Source organism: Triturus cristatus, chromosome 7, assembly GCF_964204655.1.
Source record: "Triturus cristatus chromosome 7, aTriCri1.1, whole genome shotgun sequence".
Taxonomy (NCBI): domain Eukaryota; kingdom Metazoa; phylum Chordata; class Amphibia; order Caudata; family Salamandridae; genus Triturus; species Triturus cristatus.
The window spans coordinates 1196401388-1196414907 of NC_140590.1; the positions used below are offsets into that span (position 1 = coordinate 1196401388).

General features: G+C 45.9%; 1 protein-coding gene across 10 annotated transcripts in view; it reads right to left on the minus strand.

Moving 5' to 3' along the window:
* The window catches only part of LOC146811587 (membrane-spanning 4-domains subfamily A member 4A-like), a 321638-nt gene that overhangs the window by 231832 nt on the left and 76286 nt on the right, over window positions 1-13520 (minus strand). The window contains exon 1 of one of the 10 annotated variants that reach the window (XM_085618567.1): window positions 5315-5801. The exons of 6 other annotated variants lie outside the window; for them this stretch is intronic. The gene's annotated coding sequence lies outside the window, so the exon portion shown is untranslated. Of the gene's footprint in view, window positions 1-5180; window positions 5268-5314; window positions 5802-13520 lie in introns of those variants that run through there. 3 more of the 10 variants (XM_085618568.1, XM_085618564.1, XM_085618565.1) reach the window with 3 other exon arrangements.

The window sequence follows — 13520 nt, forward strand, 5'->3', positions numbered from 1 at the left end:
CGCCAGCCTCTGCCGGCCACCAAGAGTTATTCCACACGTGTCCCCGGCCAAACTCTATTATCTCGGTTTTCTCCGTATTGATTTTCAGATAATTTTTTCGCATCCATCTCATGATTTCAGACATGCAACTATGGAACTTAGTAGCCGTGTTCTTTGCTTCTTCACCAGCAGACACAATGAGCTGGGAATCATCAGCATAGGAGACGATAGTGAAACCATGCGCCCTAATGAGCCTGGCCAAAGGGGCTACATAGATGTTAAAGAGCGTGGGCGATAAAGCAGAGCCCTGTGGCACTCCACATGGTAAGTGAAACGGGTCGGACTGTAGACCATCCCATGACAGGCTCTGCTCCCTACCCTCCAAGAAAGAGGCTAGTAGGGCCAATGCCGTCCCCTGGACACCAAACTCCTGGAGCCTTCGAATCAGCATCTTATGGTTAACGGTATCGAAGGCAGCCGAGAGATCTAACATCACCAGGACTGCCTGCCCTCCTCCATCAACTATGGTACGAACATTTTCCGCTGCCATCAAAAGTGCTGACTCCGTGGAGTGCTGGGCGCGGAAACCATGCTGAGAAGAGTCGAGTAGATCGTGGGACACCAAATATACCGTCAAGGAGAGATTTAGCTCCTTCTCCAGAATCTTGGCCGCCATGGGCAACGCAGCAATGGGCCGATAATTTTTTAGGACAAGGGGGTCTAGTGTAGGTTTTTTTTAGCAGTGGCTTGATTATTGCCCTCTTCCAGCTTGCGGGATAGCAACCGGACTGCATTGCTATGTTAATTAGCTGAGCTAACTCCTCTGCAATCACATCGGCAGCCAAATGAAAATCTGATGGCGGACAAGGATCTAGGGGTGATCCTGAATTGATTAAAAGGATCAGCCTACGAGTTTCCTCCACCGTAATCGGAGCAAACTCTCTGAGAACCGTAGAGCCCCTAGAGCCCAGTTCCTGGCTCTGCTCACCCCACTCTGCGCTAGGGGACATACTGCTGAACTCATTGTAGATAGTCTGTACCTTCTCCTGGAAATATACAGCCAGCTTTTGGCAGGTTTCCAGGTCAGTTCGGTAGGTGTTGTCCTGCGGCGGTTTGGCAAGAGATGTTATAGTCTTGAAAAGCTCCTTGGCTGAGTTGCCAGCCTTCCTAATTTTAGTTGCAAAATAGTCGCTTTTGGCTGCCACTATTGCATGCCTGTAAGCTACAAGAGTGGAACTATAATGTAATTTACCCTCAACACTATAATCCCTTCTCCACAAACGCTCGGCTCTCCTACATGCCCCCTTCAAAATCTTAAGCTCATTGTTATACCATGGCGCGGATGATTTGGCTCTCCTAGAGCCAAGCAGCTTCTGAGGAGCTACTATCTCTACCGCCGCCGCCAACCAATCCTTAAAGAGCAGCGACGCCTCAGTGATATCATTAGTGTAGGAGGGACGTGAGTCTCCCAGGATAGGGAGGAGCTTATCAGTGGTCACCTGTGACCATGGTCTGATCATATGTTTCTCTGCCCTATGGCCTGGGGGAGTAACCGATATCCCGGTCATGACAGTAAAATTCACTGCCTTATGATCGGACCAGGGAAGCGGCAAAGTATTGGCCACCTTCAAATCCATATTATTAATAAAAATGCAGTCTAATGTGTGTCCCAAACTATGAGTGGGGCTCGTGACCATTTAAATGAAATCCATTGCTGCAAGATTGTCAATTAGCACAGCCACCTCTGACTGATCTACGTGATCTAGGTGATAATTAAAATCACAGAGGATCATAAGAGGATGGTGATCCAGCCGGGATTCTAAAAAATGCATAAGCCTTGCAGGGAAAGTGGGCTTGGGACCTGGCGGGCGATAAAGTAGAATTCCTTGGAATTTATACAAATTGGCTACATAAATAGTGAAAAACAATGCTTCCGCGGGGAGGTCAAGGTGAGTTTTCACACGAATTTTGAGCCGTGTAGAATGAACAACTGCTATTCCCCCTCCTTTCTTGTCTAGTCTGTCCTGAGAGGCGACCACATACCCACTGGGTAAAGCAATATTCCAGTCCGGACCGGATGTATTGTCCGTCCATGTTTCAGTCAAAAAGATTAAATCATACGCCCCTTTCTCAATCAAGTCATGAATTTGATAGCTGTGTTTATGAAGCGACCGAACGTTCACCAAAACACAACTGAGCGATTGGGGCGGTCGAGGCCTCATCATTGGAAGGGACCTTGCCCGATTCATATTCGCTGACTCTCCCCCATGCTGCCTATCCGGTATGGTCTGGCCACCCGTCTCCCTGTAATACTTCCGGGACTGGACATTACACTCACGACATGATCTTAGCCCTGAAGCCTCCCGACACAGATCCCAGCCATGGGGCCTGCATGGGGCGTTGTCCAGAGCCAACAGCTCACATCTGCTATATGAGTAGCGGTGCCGAGAGGCAGGGGTCCTGGCGCTGGGCGCGGACGGGCTTGCCTTTGGCGCGCCTTCGGCTCGCCGCTGGCGCGCCCGCTGCGCTCGCCCGCTGCTCGGCCGTCTCAGCGCCGTTTTTCAATTGAGAGTAGCCACGCCCCCCAGCTGACGCGTCGAACCCAGGTGCAATGCAGGCCCGCCTACAGCCGGGTCCGCATGGGTCGACCGTCAGGAGCTACGCAAGGAAAGTGCGAACTACGAGCCTTCCCCCGGTAAGCCTAAAACTGTGCAAACAGCAATGTGCAAAATAGTGGTGGCAGCTAAGTTAAAATGAGGCAGAATAGTTTTTTTTAAAAATGACATAGCAGCAATGAAAGGATTAACAATTCCACATTTTCAGGAAACAGCACAATCTGAATGAGGCTAAGTGAAGCCTAGAGGCCAACAGAGATGTCTGCGAGACCTATTGGCATTGACAATGCTTGTAATCCTTAATGTTGCTTGTTAACTAAGCAGGGGGAAGTTTCGGGGGCAGCGGCCATTGTTAGTGGAAAGGAGGGGATTTGGGGTAAAGCACTGAAGAAAGACCTCCTGTTAGTAGTTTTAGTCAACTCTATCTCGAGAGGCAGGTCACGGCACATGGTTATTGTGGCAGGGTAGACTGAGGCTCAAGGTGAAGAAAATCAGTGGTAAAATGTTAATTAACATACAAATAGTGTTCAATCTCCCTTTAATGTTGTACTTTTTTTTGTGTCAGATGGATTTCAAATGTCATCGGTGAATTATTGACTCCTGATAGAACTGAAAAAGCACTGCCCTTCGGTGTTAACTAGGATAGAGATAGATAGATCAATCAAGGCGCTAAAATGCACTAAGTAACATTTAAGGGGCATATTATCAAGACAGGCGATAAAATTATTGCCGCTTTAGCGGCAGAAAACTGCCGCTAAAACGGCGATAATGGGCTTGATAATATGCTCTATGGAATTCCAATTGAAGCCCATGTTAGATGTCCTTCACACCTTAATTTTATTGCCTGTCTTGATAATATGCCCCCAGGTCTTTATTTCAATCTAGGATTTGTCACTTGGCCAAACTGTGTGATCTTTGTCACATCATTTTACTTCACTTCAAAGTGTTCATTTCCTTTACTCTCACATTTGCGAGCGCCTTGCAGTATTTCAATTCAGGATGTAGTGGATACCTCTTTTGTATATATTTTACTAGACCATAATGTTGCTCCACTAGTAACAACAATCTCAAGTAATGGGCAAGTGACAATTGACTTGCCTCTTCATGTACTCATGGCGTTGTCGTCACCGCGCGAAGGGAGCTATGAATGATTCTAACGTAATGTTTAGAAACTATCACTCTTAAATGTCACTTGATGAATTGTAGTAATATAATATACCAAGCGTAAACACTTGCAGATGTTAAAAGAAGGTATTTAAAAAATATTCTGATGTATGGCTCATGTTTTGGCTCCTACGGCCAAGCCAGGCTCTGACAGAGGTCTCCACTCTCTCGAATAACGTAATTACTAGCTCACTTCTGATGGCGCCTGGGTTACTCATAGGGTCAGACTGGGACAGAAAATAGGTATGGGTACCAAAACAAAGGTGTCGTCTCTTAGGAAATCAGATAGGTAAAAAAAATGTGCCCACATTTGCAAACAGGGTAGCTTTGAACCTGTAAAGACAGGCTTGTATAGGTGTTACGTGTTTTGCAAAGTATGGGAGACTGTATGCATTCTATGCTTGCTGCAGGCAAAGTGGTGGCATCATCGGTGAAATCAACAGCAAAAAGCGGCACACTAAACCATAAAACAAGCTAACAACCCGTCAGAAAAGTAACTCAACCACTGACCTGTCAAACCAGCCCTTCTGTCACTGCAAGGCAGCCCTAAATAAAGGCTCCTGCAATTATGCGAATTATGGTTTGTTTCCCGCACAATTATAGATTTGCCACTTAAATCATCGTCTGCTGCATATTCTTTAGATTTTAAAAAAAAATTCTAGATTAAGCGAATCAAAATGTTACTGAAAATGTGACAACACGTGTTGCTACACCGTGACAGGTCCTTTGCTACTTAACAACGTACCATCGAGGTGCAACATTTGCCCAACTGCGTTAAGGTGTAAAAATGACCAAAAAAATGAAGTAGTATGACAAAATTTGATATTACCGTATAATTTGCATAGCCTTGCCCCCTAATTTAGTCAACCCTGCGCAAAGTTTGTACTCTCCTGCCACATCACTCATGTGGCCCTGCCTATAGGCTAGTTCTATCTTAGATGCCCACAGGAAGGCTAGAACATCGTCAGAGGGGGGCTTTTTTTGCAGATTTACATAGCGCGAACTCGACCCAAAGGTACAGGAGCGCTTTACATGAGCACCAGTTACGTTACACAAGGACACGTTCAATTTTGGTAGGCACCGGGAGTTTCTGGGGCATATTATCAAGCACGGCGTTAAAATTATCGCCGATTTAGCAGCAGAAAACTGCCGCTAAAGCGGCGATAATGGGCTTGATAATATGTCCTGGAGAATTCCCATAGAAGCCCAGGTTCACACCAGAACATGGGCTTCTATGGGAATTCTCTGCGGCATATTATCAAGCCCTAAACGGGCGATAATTTTTAACGCCGTCCTTGATAATATGCCCCTAAGTGATTTGCCCGGTATCACAGGAAGCTGAGCCTCTCGCCAGGCTCGAACCTGCTCCCCCAGCTTCAAAAGTCGGCCGCCCTAGCCACACCCATATCGAAAGGTCCTCACCTGACGAAAACAGTAGCAGAGGAGAGAGATCGTTAACTCCGTGTTTGCAGCCTATCACCAGCCCTCACCGCGCGCTGTACATGCGCCCCTAAGGCCGCGCCCCTCAGGCCCCGCCCCTGGCACTGCCACCATACCTCTATCGGCTGTGGGTGAAGCCTCCTTCGGCGCAGCTGCTACCGCCGCTCCCTCGGGGCCGCGTGTTGTTGCGCAGATTCCGTTTGCAGGGGGAGAGATGGCCCGGAGGTTTCTCTACTGAAAGTCGCTGAGTGTGGCGCAGATTCTGGGGATGCCACGGTATCCCTCCCTTCAGCGAGGGTCAAGCGCAGGCCAGAGGCTGATGCAGGACGAAGGGCGGGCTGGGGAGGTCTCAGGAGAGGTGGCGATACTCTCAGACACATCCTAGCGAACAACAGATATTTCACAACAGCGTTTTAGCATCAACAGCCGGGTAAGGGGCGAGTGGTGGAGGCAGTAACTGGAGGGGCGCCTGATGTCAGCCAGTGGCGGAGGACGACCACCTCCCTCCAAACCTAAAGCGCCTTAATGCGTTTCAGTCGGAGTTAAACGAGTTCGTTCATTCAGGCTGAGGCAACATGCCAGCATGACAGCTTGGCAAAAAGGAGCGAGGGGTGGGGCGGGAGTAATGAACCAGGCGCACTGCATAAGCCCATTTCACACAGAATGCTTGACTGGAGCGGGGCAGCCTAATTCGATTTCGCTCCCAAGTACCTTCCGTTTCCATGCACCTCCTTTCATCCTCTTCGCCTTCGCCTCTCCTTTGAACTATTTGCCATTACTTTTCACCCCTCATTTCTCCTTTGTTTCCCTCAGCCTACACTTTGCTACTCTAGACTCCATGCATCTCTGCTCACTGCTCTGCATGAGCCTAACTCTACCCTTCTGCTTCCTACCTCTCCCCTAAAACGTCACTTCTTGCCTGTGTGGAACAATTTTAAAAAATGTATATTTTTCTGTAATAAAGAATATTATTGTTTTATGTTGGATCCAATACTCAAAAGATGACTTAAGATTACAGTTAAACATATTTATTTACGAGGTATTGAAGTGTGTTTATGAATACGATTTAATTATGTCACATTTATGAGAAAAAAACACATTGCGGTTAAATGGATACTGTTTCTGTCATTCACTTCTGTACTCAGCCCCACCCATCTAAACGTTTGAAAGTGAAGTTTATTGAAGAGAATATGCAAAAACATTGGAAAAGATGCAGTAGTGAACAATAGCCGATTATAAATAAAAAAATAAGGTTTGAGTTTTAATAACTGCTCTAGAAAACTGACTTATTTTGTTTTAGATTTTAATCCAATTTGGAATTGAAAACGTGGTTTGCAAATCAATTTCCCAAAGATGTTCCACCTTTGTTTTGGGCCGAAATGTTGCAGCACAGACCACCATCACGCACTATGGGGCATATTATCAAGCCAGGCGATAAAATTATCGCCGCTTTAGCGGCAGAACACTGCTGCTAAAGCGGCGATAATGGGCTTGATAATATGCTCTATGGAATTCCAATTGAAGCCCATGTTAAATGTGAAGTACATCTAACATGGGCTTCAATTGGAATTCCATAGAGCATAGTATCAAGCCCAATATCGCCGTTTTAGCGGCAGTTTTCTGCCGCTAAAGCGGCGATAATTTTATCGCCTGGCTTGATAATATATGTGTGAAAAAGGCTGCTTTATTGAAGACAGGTGCACCTCAAAAAACTACAACTCACTATACATTGATTGACCTACATAGCCTCCTCCCCCACCCCTAAGGTTTCCCACCCTTATCCTTTCTTTGCAACTATTTAAAAACTCCTACTCGGTCATTAACTGTTGAACTTTAACCCGGTAACCTCTTCTCTAAACATATAGTCAGTCAGTCAGTCAGTCAGTCAGTCAGTCAATAGAACTTTATTTCGGCAAATCAGCCATAAAAGCAGTACAATCAAAGAAAACACAAAAACTATTTTCTTATAAATTGTTAGAACTAGTTAAAAAGCTCTACGTAGACATTAATTTAAAAAGAAAAAAACTGTAGATGCAGTAAGTTCTAAAACACAAACAATCGCCCATTAGTTGTCATTGAAGGTGGCTAAAGGACATAAACCTAGGTGCTCCCTTTTTTCCAAGTCTATAATCGTGGCTCTACGGGTGCACCACATTGAGAGCAGGAATCTAGAAGTAACAAATACAATCAATGGAGCGCAGTCGTATTTCAAAAGTCTATATACTTCCAGATAATTCCTAATTCCTAGGTTATTCCATAATTGCCGAATCCACCTTACTCTAGCTCTTTTATATAGGGGGCAAAACATTAAAACATGAAGATCAGTCTCATCATTTTCTGTGCACCCCGGACATCCCAAAGAGGGAGTAAGGATTCCTCTCCATTTATTTGAGTAAGCCCTTAGGGGAAGGGATCCATGCCTAAATTGTGTGTACAATTTCTTTGCCAGAAATGGCTGTATGTTATCCAGGATCTGCTCAAATTTATAAACACATTTGGCCTCAAGAAAGCTTGTTGTTAAGACACCCAATGTACTATTCTGCAATAGGCATGCCAATTTATGTTCCTTCATGGCCAATGAGAAAGATTTTTTGGATATATGTGGATATAAAAAATTATCCATGTACATTGTCAATTGAACTGTTAAATGTGTTGGTCACATTTGTCAGGTTTTTAATGTATATATGTAATAATCTTGATTCTTTCACTTTAATTATAAAAATGATGTATTTTCATGAGTTATATTCACTATTTATAAAAAATTACATTGTAATGTAAAAAAATATACCCTCACATGAATTGATAAGACAAATATGATCTAAATAAAAACGTTAATGGAAAAAAAGGTGTTCTGAATAAAAGGTTTAAATGAACATTTGATAGTAGATTTTGTGTTCTATAGTATAGGGAGCCCTACAGAGCTTGTGCAAGCCGCAATTAAACAACTATAGGTCGGGTGGGAGCATTTTGCTATATTCATGTTGACTTGCCCCTTCTCCCAGATCTAGGAGTAAGTATAGGGGGAACCTTTTTTCAGATAGAAATTGCCGGGATTATCCAAAGGTAATCGACCGTTGCATGCTCTAAGTGAGTGGAAAACAGTAAGTTTATAGAGCTGCAGCGCTAACGGGTTCCACCCCCGTGTAGGGTACATATTACATTCAGGGATGGACCATGCCAAATCTTCGTCCTGGGTGATAGAATCAACACCATCCAGTGATTCATAGTGGCAATTAAAGTCCCCCCCCCAAATCTTTTGTGTGTTGTGTCATTGAGAGGAGGGTATCAAGCAGGCTTAGTATATTCGATATCTGAGAGGAAGGTGCTGGACGAGAGTACACATTAATGCCAGCTATCTTAAGGCCGTCCACAAAGGAGATGAGAATACACAGAATATCTGGAGATTGTGTATCAATGACATTGACAGAGCATCCCAAATGAGTACCCACCCAAATACAGAGGCCCCCGTAAGGTCTCCCCCTCACCCCCTGATTTACGGCATTAAAGAACGTGGCGAATCCTACTCTGTGGGGGGTTTCAGGGCCCAAGTCTCCTGGAATAGACAGAGATCAAATGTGTCTATATATTCCCCCCACTCCGGAATCTCCTGCTTTGTGCCGATACCTGCGATGTTCCAGGAAATAATCTTAGTATTACATTGTTCCGCAGGTAAAGTATTAGAGGCTAGGGGGAGACTCGTCATCTGGTTTAATTGAGTGGGAGAATCCTTAGTTTTTTCAATATTGCCAAGGGATAATTGTGAAGTAGTAAAAGTGCTCAAAACCTCCCCCTCTGTGTGTCTAGCAGCATTTGTATCCACATATACAGTCTCCGTCACCTCCAAGTAAGTATCGAGGATCCTTGGTTTGGTCTCTACCTGTGTTGTCATTTGAGAATCTAAACAATCTACATGCTCAAGTGAGCTGAATCTATTATTAACAGGAATATTATAGATTCCGACATCTGCTCCAAAGGAGGGTTGGCAGAGTCCATATCCTCTAGTTGTACAAGAATCCGTCGCAAGATACTCTGGCCCTCCCCTAGAAGACATTATACCAGGCGGGTAAAAATAACCCAATGGTAGTGACTGTATGGTGCCTGGTGTACTGCCAGGACCCCACTCGAGTATGTGGTTAACCACACCTCGATCCCTGAAATTGATCACCACACAATCCCCCTCAAGGTCTTTACGCCTCTGTTCAAGCCAGCTAACTCTACGAGCAATTAGTATTTCTCCTTGCGCAGATTTATTTAGTGGTCTGTTTCTGTTCAACCAGAAAGTGATCTTGTTTTTAAGTTCTAAGAAAGTTTCTGAGCAGTCTGATTTTAGCACTGGCACCCCGGCTAGGACAATTACATATGGGGATGCTGCTGGTGGCAGGTTTAGACAGGGTAGATGTCGATTTGGTTCATCGAGGTAGGGTGTGGTTGCTGTGCCGTGAATGGCTGTTGCGAATTGGTGCTGCTTTAGTTTTGCGCCCGAAGAGTTTGCGACATACTTTGAGGCGATGACCATGCCATTGTTATTAGGGCGCTCTGTCGACATACTAGTCATTGTATTGAGTTGAAAAGTAGGAGGAACTTCAGAGATTGTCCTTACAACTAGCAGACTATTTAAAAGTGCTCGGCCTGGTAAAATAGGGTTTCTGTCTTGATTAGCGGGATTGACGGGATCGATAGGGATGTTTGATGCTAGATGTGAATTCCCTCCCTAGCTACCCTCCTTTGCATTCAACATGGTGACGACCTTGTCAATCCGACTAAGCACAGTCTTAAATTGTAAATTGATAAAGTTTTAAAAATGCGATTGAAGGTCTGCCACCAGGTTGCGTGCACAACCTGGGGCAGTCTGCGATCGATAATCAGTGTCAGTACCCTCCTGTATTCTCACGGATCCCTCGTTCCCCATTTCAGTAATCGTTTTTACTGGCTTACCTCGCTTTGATTTTGTCTGTCTTAAACTACCCTTTTTCTTACTTGTTTTACTTTTAGCTCCCTTGTCAATTACAGGGGTTGTGGTTAGAACTTCGTTAGATAAGAGTTGCACACATGGCAACTCCGTGTCAAGGGGTTTAGTCACAACAATGGGAGCATTTAAAGTAGGAGAACCCTCTAGCCCTTGGGTCAGTGGAACAGTTGGGAGCAGAGGAGTGAGCAAAAGGCGCCTCTGTGCTTTCAATGGCGCTCGATACCGCGTCAATAGCTTGTTGGAGCATTTTATCGATGGCAGTAGGATGGATATTTAAAGCAGCTCGGTTGGAATTTAACCTTGTCATAGGTCGAGCATTGGAGGGGTTATTTTTGCCCATTCTTATTGCACAACTCTATACTACTTCTAAAAAGTGCTAATACTTAGCTTTACGTCAATAAGCCACCATCTATACAGAAGAGTTTTAACCAGTAATAGAGTGCCAATATCCACTCCCTCTGTCAAACCCAGTGGTTAATTAACACAGCCTAATCAAACAGTAGTTCAATGCCAGTTTTCAGGGGGGGGTGGCCCAGTCCAGTCCCGCACAGTCCGGGACAGGCACAGACAGGCCCGCCCTTAGTCTGGGCTTCGTCCCGGTCGCCGTCCCACACCGCGTCCCGCGCCACGGTGGGAGAGGCAGCGCTTATGAGCGCGATGGCATCGCCTCCCCCTCACTCGCGGAAGGTGTGCAGGCTCCGGTGCAGGCTGGGGCCTGAAGTCCTTGCCCCAGGTCCAGGTAGCGTTCCACGCAATCAGGCGGGGATTGCCTGCCTCCACCAACAATGTCTGGCAACAAACAAACGGAGAAGTCACCCACACCACGGGAAGGGGAGGGGGGGGGGCAGCGCTTATGAGCGCGATGGCATCGCCTCCCCCTCACTCGCGGCAGGTGTGCAGGCTCCGGTGCATGCTGGGGGATGAAGTCCTTGCCCCGGGTCCAGGTAGCGTTCCACGCAGTCAGGCGGGGATTGCCTGCCTCCACCAACAATGTCTGGCAACAAACAAACAGAGAAGTCACCCCTTCTCTAAACATATAGATAACTAAGTATCTGCTATCTTACCCTTATTGCCTCCTCCCAGCTACCGTAGTAACTTGTTCACTACCATACACATAAACTGTAAACATGTAAAAACTAGCTACCCAACGCCACTCAGAAAACCCCCTCCCTCTCTATGGCTTTTCTGACCCCTCAATCTAGGAAGAATTAGGATACCTTTATATGTCTAAAACCGTGCCTAAAACCTCTTATCTAAATCAGGTATAGCTCCATCCCGAAGCGAGACAAGTGTACTCCATCCCCCCTGAAAAATGTACCGCTGCATACTTCAAAATCAGGATGCTCTACTCTACTGAAACCTTCATCTCTACAAAATAATCTTATGTCCCTATTGATCTTCCTCCTTGCTTTTTCAATTGCGGCTGCTCTCTCGGCCCCCCTTTATTGTCTTCTAGGGATAAATTCCGTCCAAATGACGAAGCATTTCTACAATTGCTGTCTGATCTCCAACAAGTACCTTTTCATCTGCCTCAGTAAAGCTAATCCTTTGCATACCACCAGATCACTCACCTAGGTGTACAATTAAAACATCAGGTCAAATGTGTTGTTGTATTAAATTATTCAAGCAATGCAGGAGTTTGTGCCATCTCATACCACCTTTTCCGGGCCAAAATATGTTAAACAATGAAGAGTCCAACCCAAGTTTCAAACCTTTCCCCTTCTGCAGTTCATGCTGTTCTGCCCATTTTAGAAAGGAATGACTGACTATCCAAATGGACAGAGCAGCAGACTCCAGCACGGCCACTGCACCTGAAAAGACACATGGTTGAATACATAGAAAACTACATGTTGCAATCTCCATGCTCCCCTAACTTGACTTATCTCAAAGTAATCAGACGTCTAGTGCCCCAAATGCATGATTCTGTCCCTGTTCCAAATACTTCCTCGCTGCATCAGTGGCTCCCTCGATCCAGAAGGAGTGAGTGCCAGACTCTCCTGGGGCCTCCCTCAGCTGTAGCAAAGATTACTGCATCACCCACAAAAGCTGCTCATCAGTTACCACCTGCCCAGACACCCTGCGAAAAACTTCCCCAGACCTCCGGCAGACTCTTCAATGCCCACCCCTAACATACTGGGTATAGAAATGGATCAGTACTGGCCCCAATTACTACCACGTTTGCTCCTCCCCTTTGGCCTGTCTTAGAGGGTTTGAGCATGATCATTACTGCCCCTATCTCCCCCCAACTTCTACCTCCTTCCAGTCTAGCTCTGCCACTCCTTTCCTCCCCAATAACTCTGAATGCTCCAAAGTACATCGATGACATGAATGTGGAAAACAACGTTTCTTCAGTATTCTTTAAGATCCTTGGTATAACCCTTTAGAGCCTAGTCAAAGGATCTCCTGACACTGGCCTTCTAACCCTGGGCCCGGGCACCATCTCTCTGACCCAGCCCTCCAAAATATGTCTGCCCTACTCTTCTGCAGAAGGGGCATAACCACACCACAGCTTGTCCATAAATGCAATCCCTGCCAACTTGCCTGCAATGGTGACCTTAGACAGACCTCAGTCGATCAAAGACAAAATAAACTGAACAACATCTTCCTCCCTTGCCCATGCTTCCACCCTCTCTGCACCCATCCCTCTAAAAACTCCTGCCAATCTTGACTATACGCACTCCTAGTGCAATCAGGCAAAGATCCTACCACCATTTGCAGCATCCTTTGTCTTCTATGGACCACATCCCCGTAGACACCGGTGTCTTGCACATGTCCACCTCGTGGTCAGCCAATGGAACCTCTCTCACTACGAACGAGACAAAGCGTACGCAATGTCATTGTCCACCCTGGCACATGTCTGGCTTGAAACAGAATATCATGCTTCAGACAACTAAGGATGAAGACTCAGCAACTTAGGCACGTGTTCGTCCCTGGCAGACTGCTTATTGACCACATGTACAACAGCTATGTTGTCCACCCTGAAAATGACCCTCTTGTGTGCTAGACACTGTGTCCACACTGTGACAGCTGACACTAGGGGAAAGAGCTCTAAAAAGGCAATGCTCCTGCCCCAATTCTTACAATGTCTTGACAACTCCTTGGCACACCCCCTGCCCTGCCAGTACAGACCAAATCCACTAGCACCTGCTGTATCTGAATATATTTGGACATCTCATTCGTTAGGCGCTGTCATGGGGATGCCATTGAATTTTTTCAAAAACCTGCGCCACAAACGTAAGTCTTCTTTCGTACCTGCCGACAAGCACATCTATTTGTGAGTCGGCATATGCCCCGCGAATGACAAGCTCAGTTACCTACAAAATGTTCTCCCCAACCTGACCACCCAGCATGCA